Consider the following 12,062-nt stretch of genomic DNA (forward strand, 5'->3'; position numbering starts at 1 on the left):
AAGCCAGAAGTTCTAAGGATTAACTTTCCAAATTATAGGTTTTGGAGGCCTAGGTTCGGGCCCCAGTACCATATTAAAAAAAAAAAAAAGCCAAATCATAGAATTTATCCATATCCATAGAATTGTTTTTCTCACTGACTCTGTGCATGCTCCAGGGAATTCAATTATTGTCTAATGAAATTTAAATTTCCAGATTCTCATGACCCACGCTTGAGATGGTAGCTAAGTAAACATTGAAGCAGAAATCTGACTCTAATAACGTTTTAAAATAACAACTTAAGATCCAAATATTAAGATCTAAGTAAATCTAAAATATGTATTACCAGTGAACAATTATTCCCCTTAAATTTTTGTTGATTCCTTTGGTTGTTTGTTTCTTGAGAACTTTTTTTTCCCCCCAGTACGGGGGATTGAACCCAGGGGTACTTTACCACTGAATTACATCTCCAGTCTTCTAAATTTTTATTCTGAGACAGGGTCTTGCTAAATTGCCCAGGTTGGCCTTGAACTTGCAATCCTTCTGCCTTAGCTTCCTGAGTTTCTGGGAGTACAGGCCCATGCCAACGTGCCCTGCTATGTTTTTAGAACTTTCCATAAGAAAATGCAAATTGTCTCTGTTTTGACTTGTTCCCACAGTCCTTGAAGTTTCTGTGCTCTGGAAACAAACAGGTACTGAAAGGGCTGAACTACATTGATTTTGTTTGATACATTGTAAGGAAGTCTTGGTTTCTAAAAAGAGGTAGACCTATGCCATGAAAAATACTGTTTCTTTTTCTTCAATTGAGACAGGATCTTGCTATGTTGCCTAGAATGGCCAGGAACTCCTGGGTTCAAGCAATCCTCCTGTCTTAGTCTCCCAAGTAGCTAGGATTACAGGCACAAACCACTGAGCTGCCCGATGTGAAAAATACTAAGTCAAAAACACATTATGCAGATGTATCTCTTTTTGTTTTGTAATAAATTACCAAAAAAGTTTTTACTTGTATAATAATAAATAATATTAACATATAAATATATTATCTTTATATCTATTATGTATTTATAAACATATCCTTTTATATTATATGTTTGTGTTGTGTGTGTGTGTGTGTGTGTGTGTGTGTGTGTGTGTGTGTGTGTGTTAGGGATTGAATCCAGGACCTTGTATATGCTAGGAAAGCACTTTACCACTAAACTAACATCCCCAGTCTTATTTGTATCATATAACAACAATATATTGACATAAATAAGTTAACAACAACAACAAAGTCAAGTTCCCGCTACTGAGACAGGCACCACTACAAGGATGGAAGACACCCTTGAAGGGCCCCCCATCCCAATTTTAGCCCCTCATATGCATCCATTAAAATAATAATATGCAGAAAGGATGAGGAAAATACCCTCAGCATTATGCCCCTAAACTACCATTCTTTAAAACTGGCATTTTTTTTTCTCCTTTTCTTTCTCCTTCTCTCCCATATTTTCAAAAATCTTATCACAAGGCAGGAATATTACAAAAGCCAGAATATTGGTGCCATGATATCTCCAAGAATAAAGTAAATAGCTCCTGATCCATACCTTTCATAAGGAAAAGATTTGTTGAAAAAACACTGCCCTCATTATTAAAGAGAAACACCAGACCCTACCCCACCCCAGTAACTCCATAAACAGCTGGCCACTTCCTTTGTTTGGGAAGCAGTCTGGTCCCCTGTCCATCAGGACTGTCTCCCTTCAGCTGAAGCCCCAATTAAAGTCTTGCTTGTGAATGCTCACAATACTCAGTTCGATCTCATTTCTATTGTTTTTGTGCCTAAAGATCCCATTTCTGTTAACACCACATTAAAGATAAAATCCAATATCCTAAACATGGCATACAAAGTTCTTCATAGCCTATCTTTAAATCACTATCAGTTTCCTATTCACACACCAAACTCTCAAACCACACTTTTTCCATCTTCCAAGACTATTCCCTCTGCCTGGAATGCTCTTACCCAACCTTCTTCATTTCACAAATGACTACCTGGTCTTTGGAACCCAAATCAAAGGACCCCCTCCTCTGTGAAGCTTTTCCAATGCTGCCTGTCTCTGGGATTCCCAAGGTCTTATTACTTCCCCCTCTGTTCTCCTATAGAATTTATATTCATGTCTCTCTATTAGCATTATTATTAACATTATTATTATTGATAATAATTGAAGTATTGATTATTATTGAAGTATCATGACTGAGGAGGCCTCCATTTTTAATTTCCCTCCTTGACAGAAGGAACTGTATCCTATTTTTTCCTTCTTATGTATTTTAATGGCATCTCTAGAGATGTTTTATCAATGAAAGAACAAAGAAATGAAGCAAATGTGTGGTTTTGGGCGAAGTTACCCTAATGTCCTTGTAGGATATGAATTGACGAAACAGACTTATCTTTCTAAACTTGAGTTACAAATGAGAGATAGCAACATCACTGATGCAGATGGGGAAACAAAAGGGTTTTATAGTGAGTCATACATCACCTTGGAGCCCTAGACCAGAGTGGGTGGGGACATAGGTCACCTTTCTTGCTATTGAAACCAATGAGAGTTATAAAACCACCTCTCCTCAGCTCCATTACACTTCCATACCTGTTTTTCCTGTCCGTGCTTTTGGAAGCTTACCTGCCCCTTTTTGTTTTGCTTTCTATGGCAAGTGATTTCTAGATTAAAAAGAAAGAAAAAAGAAACAGAAAAATAAGAATAAGAAGAAAAAAGCCAATACAAAATATGTTGATGGAAATGAGGAAAATTGTGGCATTCTGGAATTGTGATATTTATCAAGGTCATAAGATTGATATAATCTTGATGAGCTGGTGAGAGATAAAAGAAACGGTTTTCTTCAGAATACCTTTAAATAAATGTCTTTTCTGGGGGCTGGGGATATAGCTCAGTTGGTAGAGTGCATGCCTTGCAAGTACAAAGCCCTGGGTTCAAATCCCCAGCACCACCAAAAAAAAAAAAAAAAAAGTCCCATAATAAATGTTCTTTCCAATGATTATAAGAGTGGACACGTTTGAGGGAATTTTAAAAACACCTTCTATTTTGAAATAATTATTTGTTCACAGGAAGTTGCAAAATAGTACAAGGAGGTCCTGTGTACCCCACTCAGTTTCTCCTAATTATAACATCTTATAATTATCAAAACCAGAAATTTGACATTACAGATCATTTAGATTTTCATCAGCATAACATGCATATGTGTGTATGTGCGTGTCATTCCATGTAGTCTTATTGCATGTGCAGAACTCCTGAAACCACCACCACAGTCAAGGCACAGAACTATTCCATCACTATAAGTCCCTGTAGGTGTCAGGGAAGAGCTCAGTGGTAGAGAGAGTACTTGCCTAGCATCCTCACCACTGGGGGGAAAAAAATCCTCAAGCTACCCCTTTACAGTCATTCCCATTCTCCTCTGCCCCCACTCCCCTGCCTTTGGGATTTTTTTTTTTCTTATATGTGATGTTTCTCACTGACAGAAAAAAGAAGGAACAGGTTCTCCCTTTGATTCATGTGCTATTTTGAATGTTGGAAGAAAGGAGCACAGGACTATGAAGCTAGGGAAACTTCTGTGCCCTAACCATGAAAGGTAACACAGAGATGTCCCAACAGGAATGATCCTTATTCCTATAATTGGCTAGTTTCCAAAAAAAGAGTCCATTGGCTCTGTCTGGATAAGCATGTGACATGGTAATTAAAACTGATAAGAACTCAACAAATATTTATTAGGCAAGTACACTGATCCAATAAGGAAAAGTGTGCTCCATAACAGGTTCCTAAGAGAAAGGGGAAACAATTCTCCATTTGTTCCAGAGGGCAGTTGTTTTTAAATCAGTAAGGCTTAGAGCAAATGGAAAAAAATAGAAAAGCTGGCAGGTCATCTATTTGATTTTCCTACTTATGCTTCCTTAATTCATTTCTCCAAGCAGGAAACAAAAACCAAACAGACTGAAGTGCTGATTGATGTCTTCCGCTTGAAGTATCATGACTCTGAGGAGCCCTCCGTTTCTACTTTCCCACCTGGTGCCCTCTGCTCACACTGTACCATCTGCCTCCTGAGGGGGCAGGTTGTGTGGCCAGCTAGTGGTAACAGGAGTTACCAAGTGGTGCCAAGCTCACCTTGATGGTAGGTACAGTGCTAAGGACTTCAGCTACTGTCTCACTTAATCCACTCAGCAGCCCTGTGCAATCTGTGATGATCTTACTATCTCCATTTTATGCTTGAGAAAACTAGGAGAACTGAAATGTTTTCCTTAGGGCCCCACAAACACATGGGGTCTGAACCCCTATTAGTGGACCAGCACCAGGTGGTCCTGGCATTCATTAGGTCTGAGGCATGACACAGAAAGCTATATATAGTACTTTTAAAATTTCTCTAGATGATTGTATTGTGTTGACTCCTTGAAAATGCTTGAAAAGCATTGCTAGAAGATACTTCCTGCAAAGGAATCTCCTGCTATTTAAATGAGGTGCAGACACAAAGGGAACAGATCAATTTATGAGAGATATTACTTCATAAATATGTATCTCTGATAGGCAATGCTAAGTGATTGGTGGCTTTTGGCTGATGCTTTGGATGAAAATGTATTCTAAAATTGTCTTTCTATATGATTTTTAGGTGTTGCCAGCAGTTTCACTGGAAAGGAGATTAAATTCCTTTTGTAGCTATGTTTTTGTTGTTTGTTTTCAGTGCTAGGAACCAAACAAGGTTAGTTACTTCTAACACTGATGTGGATAGATTCTGGCATAATTCTGTATTTAAGTTTTTTTTTTTTTTTTTCCATTTACTTTTCCTTTAAAAAGAGAAGAACTTTAGAGAGATTGGAACTCTGGACAGAAAGAAAGAAAATGAAGACATACAATACAGTCTAAAAAAGTTGCCTTTAATCTGGAACAGATATATTTTGCAAATACAGATAGGTAATTGGTCCTAATGAAATGCGCTTAATAAAACTCTAAAGACTGCCCTATGAGGAATGAGTGCATAAATTAACATAAAAATTGTTTTGTACACACGGGCCAACAGAATACTAACTGCATTTGTCATTTCATTCACAAGGAGTTAGCCAGGGGAAAATTTCAAGACACATTTGATTTCAACACACCAAGCCAAACAGCTAATAAACCGCCCACAAAGAATGAAACTATTTTGAACTCGTCATTCGGCAAATACAAATTATAATATTAAGATATGCATAAAGTTGTGTCAAGTACCTGACCTCTTATTGAAAAGAGGAGGAGTCAAAGATCCTGAAAGGGCTGAGACAGGGCTGCAGTTCGTCCCTTGGGAACTTCCTGTTGTCACCACACCTCTGGATTAGATATCCGAGCTCGCCGTGAGCAAAACCCCCGAAGTGAAAACTCCAAGGCTCTTGGAAATAAATCATCCTTCTGTGAATGTGACACAGGCTCTCTGCAGTTTCCATATGCTGAGGTTATACTTACTTATCAGTTTGACGTGCTTGGTGAGATCAGGTAGGTCATTTAGCAAATGGTTTTCTTAAGTATTTAAAAAATAGTAGTAGTATTGTCATCTTGCATTTATCATGCCATTTCCTTCTGTGAACTTTTTAAGTTCTACAGGATCATTTTTAAGGAAGATACTTCCTGCAAAGGAAGTTAAAGGAACTTTCTAATCCTGACGATTTTTTTTTCTCAATGATAAACGTTTAAAATTAACTTTTTCTTATATACAAACATTAAATATGCTGAAAATATAGGATGATATTTTTTCTTTCATAGCTAAAGTTTCTGTGCTTTTCTCCCTTTCTGAAATGAGATCTCTTATTATCTGGATATTTATTTACGTATTTGTTTTTGAGGAGCTGGGAATAAAACCCAATGCCTTGAAGTATGCTGGGCAAGCACTTTACCACTGAACTACACTCCCAGCCACTAATTTCTGGAAATTTAAAAAATTGTTTTATGGTACCCACTATGTACAGGATGTGCTTTTATGCTTTCATGTGTTGAGGGAATATTTAAATTGCTTAAAAATATAATTTTATATACATAAAGTCTGTACAATGGTAACTGGCATATTGATGACTTTAAAAGTATTAATCATAATGAAGAAATAAAAATTAAAACACAAATATGTGGTAAAGGATAAAGTGAAATGCTGAAATGAAAAAAATCTAATATCTGTCAGTCTTTTTAATATAGCTTGTGGCAATGAAGATAGGTATACTTTTTGAATAACAAGGGGGAAATGTGTTATATATTAAGATTCATAAAACTGTTCATGACTTTTGAACTTGTAAAACCATTGCTGGGTATTTATTTTAAACTAATAACTTTTACAAGAAAAAAAGGCAGACAGGGATATAGCTCAGTGGCAAATTGCTAATCTAGCATTTGGGAGACCCTGGGTTGGACCCCAGGAGGGAAAAAAAATGCCTCATATACAGAGATAATTCTAATTATGTTACTTATAGTAACTTGGAACTAGATAGAACAGAAATGTTCCTACTTACAGGAATGGATAAAGCATAAGTATCAATTTAATTTTTAAAAAGTAACCTATAAAATAATTCCAGAGTTATGCGGAAATGTGCAAACATGTTTTAAAAATAATACAAAGCAGAAAAAAGAACTCAAGTTTGTAAACTATAATTACAACTATGTTGAAAACTGGTAGGGGTGGGGTTGTGACTCGGTGGTAGAGTGATTTCCTAGCACGTGTGAGGCACTGAGTTCGATCCTCAGCACCACATGAAAATAAATAAATAAAATAAAGGTATTGTGTCCATCTACGACTAAAAATATTTAAAAAAAACTTGTTGGTATGTCTGTAAATACTATTTAGAGGGGAAATGGATAATTTAAAATACATTAGGACTTCAGCATATAAATAAATTTTTCTTAATATGTGCTTTTGAGATTTTTAGTAAATTAAAATTATACTAATGATGATATTTTTAACTGAGAAGTCAGCATTTTGAGGTGTATATTATCATTTTTTAAATTTAGAAACTGAACACAAATTTGGGGATATCTTATGCGAGAGAAGGCTAATCCTAACACAAAAATTGGTAGTGTTGGTATTGTGGGTACTTTCTTATTTCATATCTCTAGTTGCAAAGTTGGAATGATGACAACTTAATTATTTTAATCTGTCTTTTTTTTTTTTTTTTTTTTTGGCTGGGTAGTACTGGGGATTGAACTCAGGGGTGCTCTACCACTGAGCTATATCCCCAGCCCTTTTTATTTTTTATTTTGAGACAGTTTCTCCTTAAATTGCTAAAGCTGACCTTGAACTATGACCCTCCTGCCTAAGCCTCCCAAATGTTGGGATTAGGCTGCACCACCTCCCTTGGTTTATGATCCATCTTTTTACTTAAGTAAATAAAGTCTTGTTTCAGATGATTCTATTATTCTTTCTTTTCTTTTTCCAAAGGCATATACAACAGTTTATTTTAAGAAGGCAGATAAGTATTCAAGGGGAAATGGGGTCCATCTCAAGCATTAGAGGGAGAATCTGGGCTATCTCCAGAGGGAGAGACAGTCTTAAATGATTCTAAAACGCTTTCATGCAGCATGATAGAATCTAAGCAAAGATAAAGAACAATTAACTAGCTAAAAAAAAAATTATAGCTGTAAGCTAAAACTAGATTTCTCAGTTCAAGCTAAAACCATGAATTTGGATTTTTGAGGAGAGTGTTATTCATGCATCCAATAGAAATTATTAGACACAAATACTTCAACTTGATTTCTCCCTTCTGTCTTGCAGTTGAAAAACTAGCAAACATTAAACTGGGAGTCAGAAATTCCAAGGACACAAATCATTCACATTCAGAGATCTTTGTTTTGTTGTTCTAATCTCTTTTGAAGTTACGTTAAGAATGTTTGCCATAATTTTACCAGCGAACAAAGCAATGGCTAGCAAACTCTAAAGTGTACTAGAATCACCTGGACAGATACTCAGCCTCCAAAGGTTCAGACTCAGTAGATCTGGGAAAGATCCCCAGAATCTGCATTCTTAAAATACCCTCAAGGTTTTCAGCTGCAGATAGTTCAAGGAACACATATTGATAAATATTGTTCTAAATTAAGGCTGTTGCCTGGCACAGTGGCATACACTCGTAATCCCAGTGGCTCGGGAGGCTGAGGCAGGAGGAACTCGAGTTGAAAGCCAGCCTCAGCAAAAGCAAGATACTAAGCAACTCAGTGAGATCTTGTCTCTAAATAAAATACAAAATAGGGCTGGGGATGTGGCTCAGTGGTCAAATGGCCCTGAGTTCAATCCCTGGTACCCAAAATAAATAAATAAATAAATAAATAAATAAATAAATAAATAAATAAATAAATAAATAAATAAATAAACAAATAAATAAATAAATAAATTTATGAAGACTGTCATAAGTATATTTAAACGTATCCTGCTATTATATTTTGGCCTATGGTAACTGTGTAAAACTAGGTAGATATTTTTTTTTTTCCAGAAAAAGCAGCTTATAATAGTTCTCTCCTGTCCTTGGAGGATAATGTTTGAAAACATTTAGTGAATGCCTGAAGCCACGGATAGTACTAAACTTTTTTCTGTGCATACGACCCTATGATAAAGTTTAATTTATAAATTATGCACAATAGGACATTGTAAAGTAGAACAATTATAACAATATACTGTAACAAAAGTTTGTGAATGTAATCTCTCAAAATATCTTACCATATTGTACTGTATTTTGGGACCATGGTATATGGGTAACTGAAACTGGAAGAGGGGAGACTACTTTTTACTTTTCTTTTTCTTTTTTTCTTTTTGAGATGGAGTCTCCCTATTTCTCAGGCTGGCCTCTAACTTGTGGTCATCCTTGCCTCAGCCTCCTGAGTAACAGGGATTGCAGGAAAGCCCTAAGGGGAAACTACATGTAGTGCCCCCAACAGTGAGAATTACTTTCTCAGATATCGGAAATCTCAAATGACTTGTAACTGTGTTGGTGTGTGACTCATCTTTGTCTTACGTGGAGGCAAAGGTGAGGTTGGGGGTGTGAATGTGTACATTTATGCATAAGATTAAGAGATGAGAGTGAACCAGGTGCAGTGACACAAACTTGTAATCCCAGCTACTTGGGAGGCTGAGGTAGGAGGATAGAAAGCTGGAGGGCAGCCTCACAATTTTGTGGGACCCTGTCTCAAAATAAATTTTTAATTTTTAATTTTGCAAAGGGTTGGGGATATAGATCAATGGTAGAGTGTCCCTGGGTTCAATCCCCAGTACCACGGGTGTAGTGGGATACTGAGAGAGATCAGAATGAGAAAATCTGGCATTGTGTTTGTTTTCTGGGTTGTATCCCCCACCCCCCAATTCAGCTGGCTATTAAAAAAAGATATCCTTTCAATCAAGAGGGCATCCTGCCCATGTGCTTCTTGCCCATCTCTGCCCAGAATAAAAGAGGAATAAAAAATATTCCATAAGCTTTGACCCTGTTACCCTTCACAATCTAGCTTGGGACACTTTTTTGTTTGTTTGTTTGTTTTTGTTTTTTTGGTACTGGGGATTGACTCCCACGGGTGCTCTACTACTGAGCTGCATTCACAGCCCTTTTTATTTTCTATTTTGAGATAGGGTCCCACCAAATTATTGAGGCTGGCCTTGAACTTAGGATCCTCTTGCCGCAGCCTCCTAATTTGCTAGGATTACAGACTGCACCCCTGCAGCCAGCCCGATACCTCTGTTTTTAATAATAAGCTGACTCAGCCATGTTGAGAGGCTGGAGGTGAGCCCACCCCACCTACCGACTCTCAGAGACTCACAGAGCTTTCCTTTTACCCTTGCTCATGGCAGCCAGCTCAAGAGGTTATTTTTTCCCTCAATTCCATCTTCTCTTTTCACAGAACTATTTTGGATATAAATAAGTAGCTCTCCTCTCTAAAGAAATTCTCCCTTGAAAATGGGGAATGAGGGCTGGGGATGTAGCACTCGCGTGCACAAGGCCCTGGGTTCAAACCCACGCACCACAAAAAAAAAAAAAAAAAAAGTGGGGAATGAAATCAGTTCTTCCAAAAATAGGTAGGAGTTAAACAGCCAGGGCTGAGGGTGATGACGCTGAGGCCTCATGGCGGCTGTATCTAGCTCCAGGGCAGTGCACCCTGTGAAGGCACAGTCAGAGGACACCCTGGGAGTTTCATGGAAAGGGAGGGGTTGTCAGCAACCAGTTCTGTTTCAGGGAATCAGTTTTCTATCTCACTAGGATCCACCCAACCAAGACTGGGGACTTTATTGGACCTACAGAGAGTGAAGATCTATCAACCTCAGCCTGCAGGGGAAAAACTGTGTTGGAAAACTGAGAACTGAGGTCTGTTTTGACAGAAAAAAGAATTTAATGGGTTACTTCCACCCATTTTGGTCTTTCCATGAAATTATGAAATTATAGGAAATATTTTTTTTTTTTTTTGTGGTGCTGGGGATTAAACCCAGGGCCTTGTGCTTGCAAGGCAAGCACTCTACCAACTGAGCTATCTCCCCAGCCCTATTTTTGTTTTTTTGAGATGGGATCTCTGTGTTCCCTAGGCTGACCTTGAACTCCTGGGCTAAAGTGATCTTGCTGCCTCAGCCTCCCAAGGATCTGGGACTACAGGCTTGAGCCACCATGTTAGGTTTAGGAAATACATACATATGTATGTATTCGGGGGAGGAGGTACTGGGTATTGAACCCAGAGGTACTTAACCACTGAGCCACATCCCCAGCCCTTTTTTATTTTTCATTTTGAGATAGAGTCTTGCTAAGTTGCTCAGGGCCTTGCTAAATTGCTAAGGCTGACCTTGAACTTGTGATCTTCCTGCCTCCGCCTCCCAAGTCAATGGGTTTATATGCATGAGCCACCACACCTGGCAGAAACCATTTTTATTTTATTTTATTTCCTTTTTAATTTTTAAAAAATGTTTATAGACCAGAAACCATTTTAAATAACTTCTTGTTGTGATGATGATGATGATGATGATTACTATTGTTATCATCATCATCAATGCCAGGGATTGAACCCCGGGCCTCATACACACTAGGCAAGCACTTTATCCCTGAATTATATGCCCAGCCCTTCACAGCTTTATTGAAGTATATTCCTATACTATATGATTCACCTACTTAAAGTATACGGTTCTGGCTGGGGACTTAGCTCAGTGGTAGAGCACTTGCCTAGCATGCATGAGGCCCTGGATTCAATGTCCAGCACTAAAGGAAAAAAAAAAAAAAAATCATGATTACAGAAAGGAACCCAGTCAGTGCCCTTTAGTTATTTATCATACCCCATCTAGCCCCCTCTTCAATCCTCAACAACCATTAATCTGCTTTCTGTCTCTATAGATTTCCTTATTCTGGATGTTTCATAGCAATGGAATCATAATATGTGGTCTTTTTAAAAAAATTTTTTTAGTGGTCAGTGGACTTTTACTTTATTTATATGCGATGCTGAGAATCAAACCCAGTCGCTCACACATGCTAGGCAAGAGCTCTACCATTAAGCCACAATCCCAGCCCATAATCTGTGGTCTTTTATGACCGACTTCTTTCACTCATATTGTTTTAAGATTCATCCTGTTTGGGGGGGGGATTGTTTTCTTTTTGGTGCTAGGAATGAGATTCAACCTTGTTGCAGCATGTTGAACCATGTTTATTAACTTGAGGATATTTAATTAGCAGAAAAAACAAAAGTGCTTGCATAAAGGTGACACAACCCTTATCTGATCAGCATTCTAATTACAAGAATTTAAGTATGGTTATTTCAGGTCTTTCAATTAAAATTTTTAAAAAATTTCAATTTATTGCTATATTTATTTATTTATTTATTTTGGAGGGAGGTGCTGGGGATTGAACTTAGGGGCACTCGACCACTGAGCCACATCCCCAGTCCAATTTTGTATTTTATTTAGAGATAGAGTCTCACTGAGTTGCCTAGCACCTTGTTTTTGCTGAGGCTGGCTTTGAACTCAAGATCCTCCTGCCTCAGTCTCCTGAGTCACTGGGATTACAGTTGTGTGCCACTGTTCCAAGCTTACTCTGGAAATTTTTTTGTTATTAGTGGTGGTGGTGCTGGGAATAAAGTTGGCATCTCATGCATGC

This window comes from Sciurus vulgaris (genome assembly GCF_902686455.1).
Source record: "Sciurus vulgaris genome assembly, chromosome: 10".
Lineage (NCBI taxonomy): Eukaryota > Metazoa > Chordata > Mammalia > Rodentia > Sciuridae > Sciurus > Sciurus vulgaris.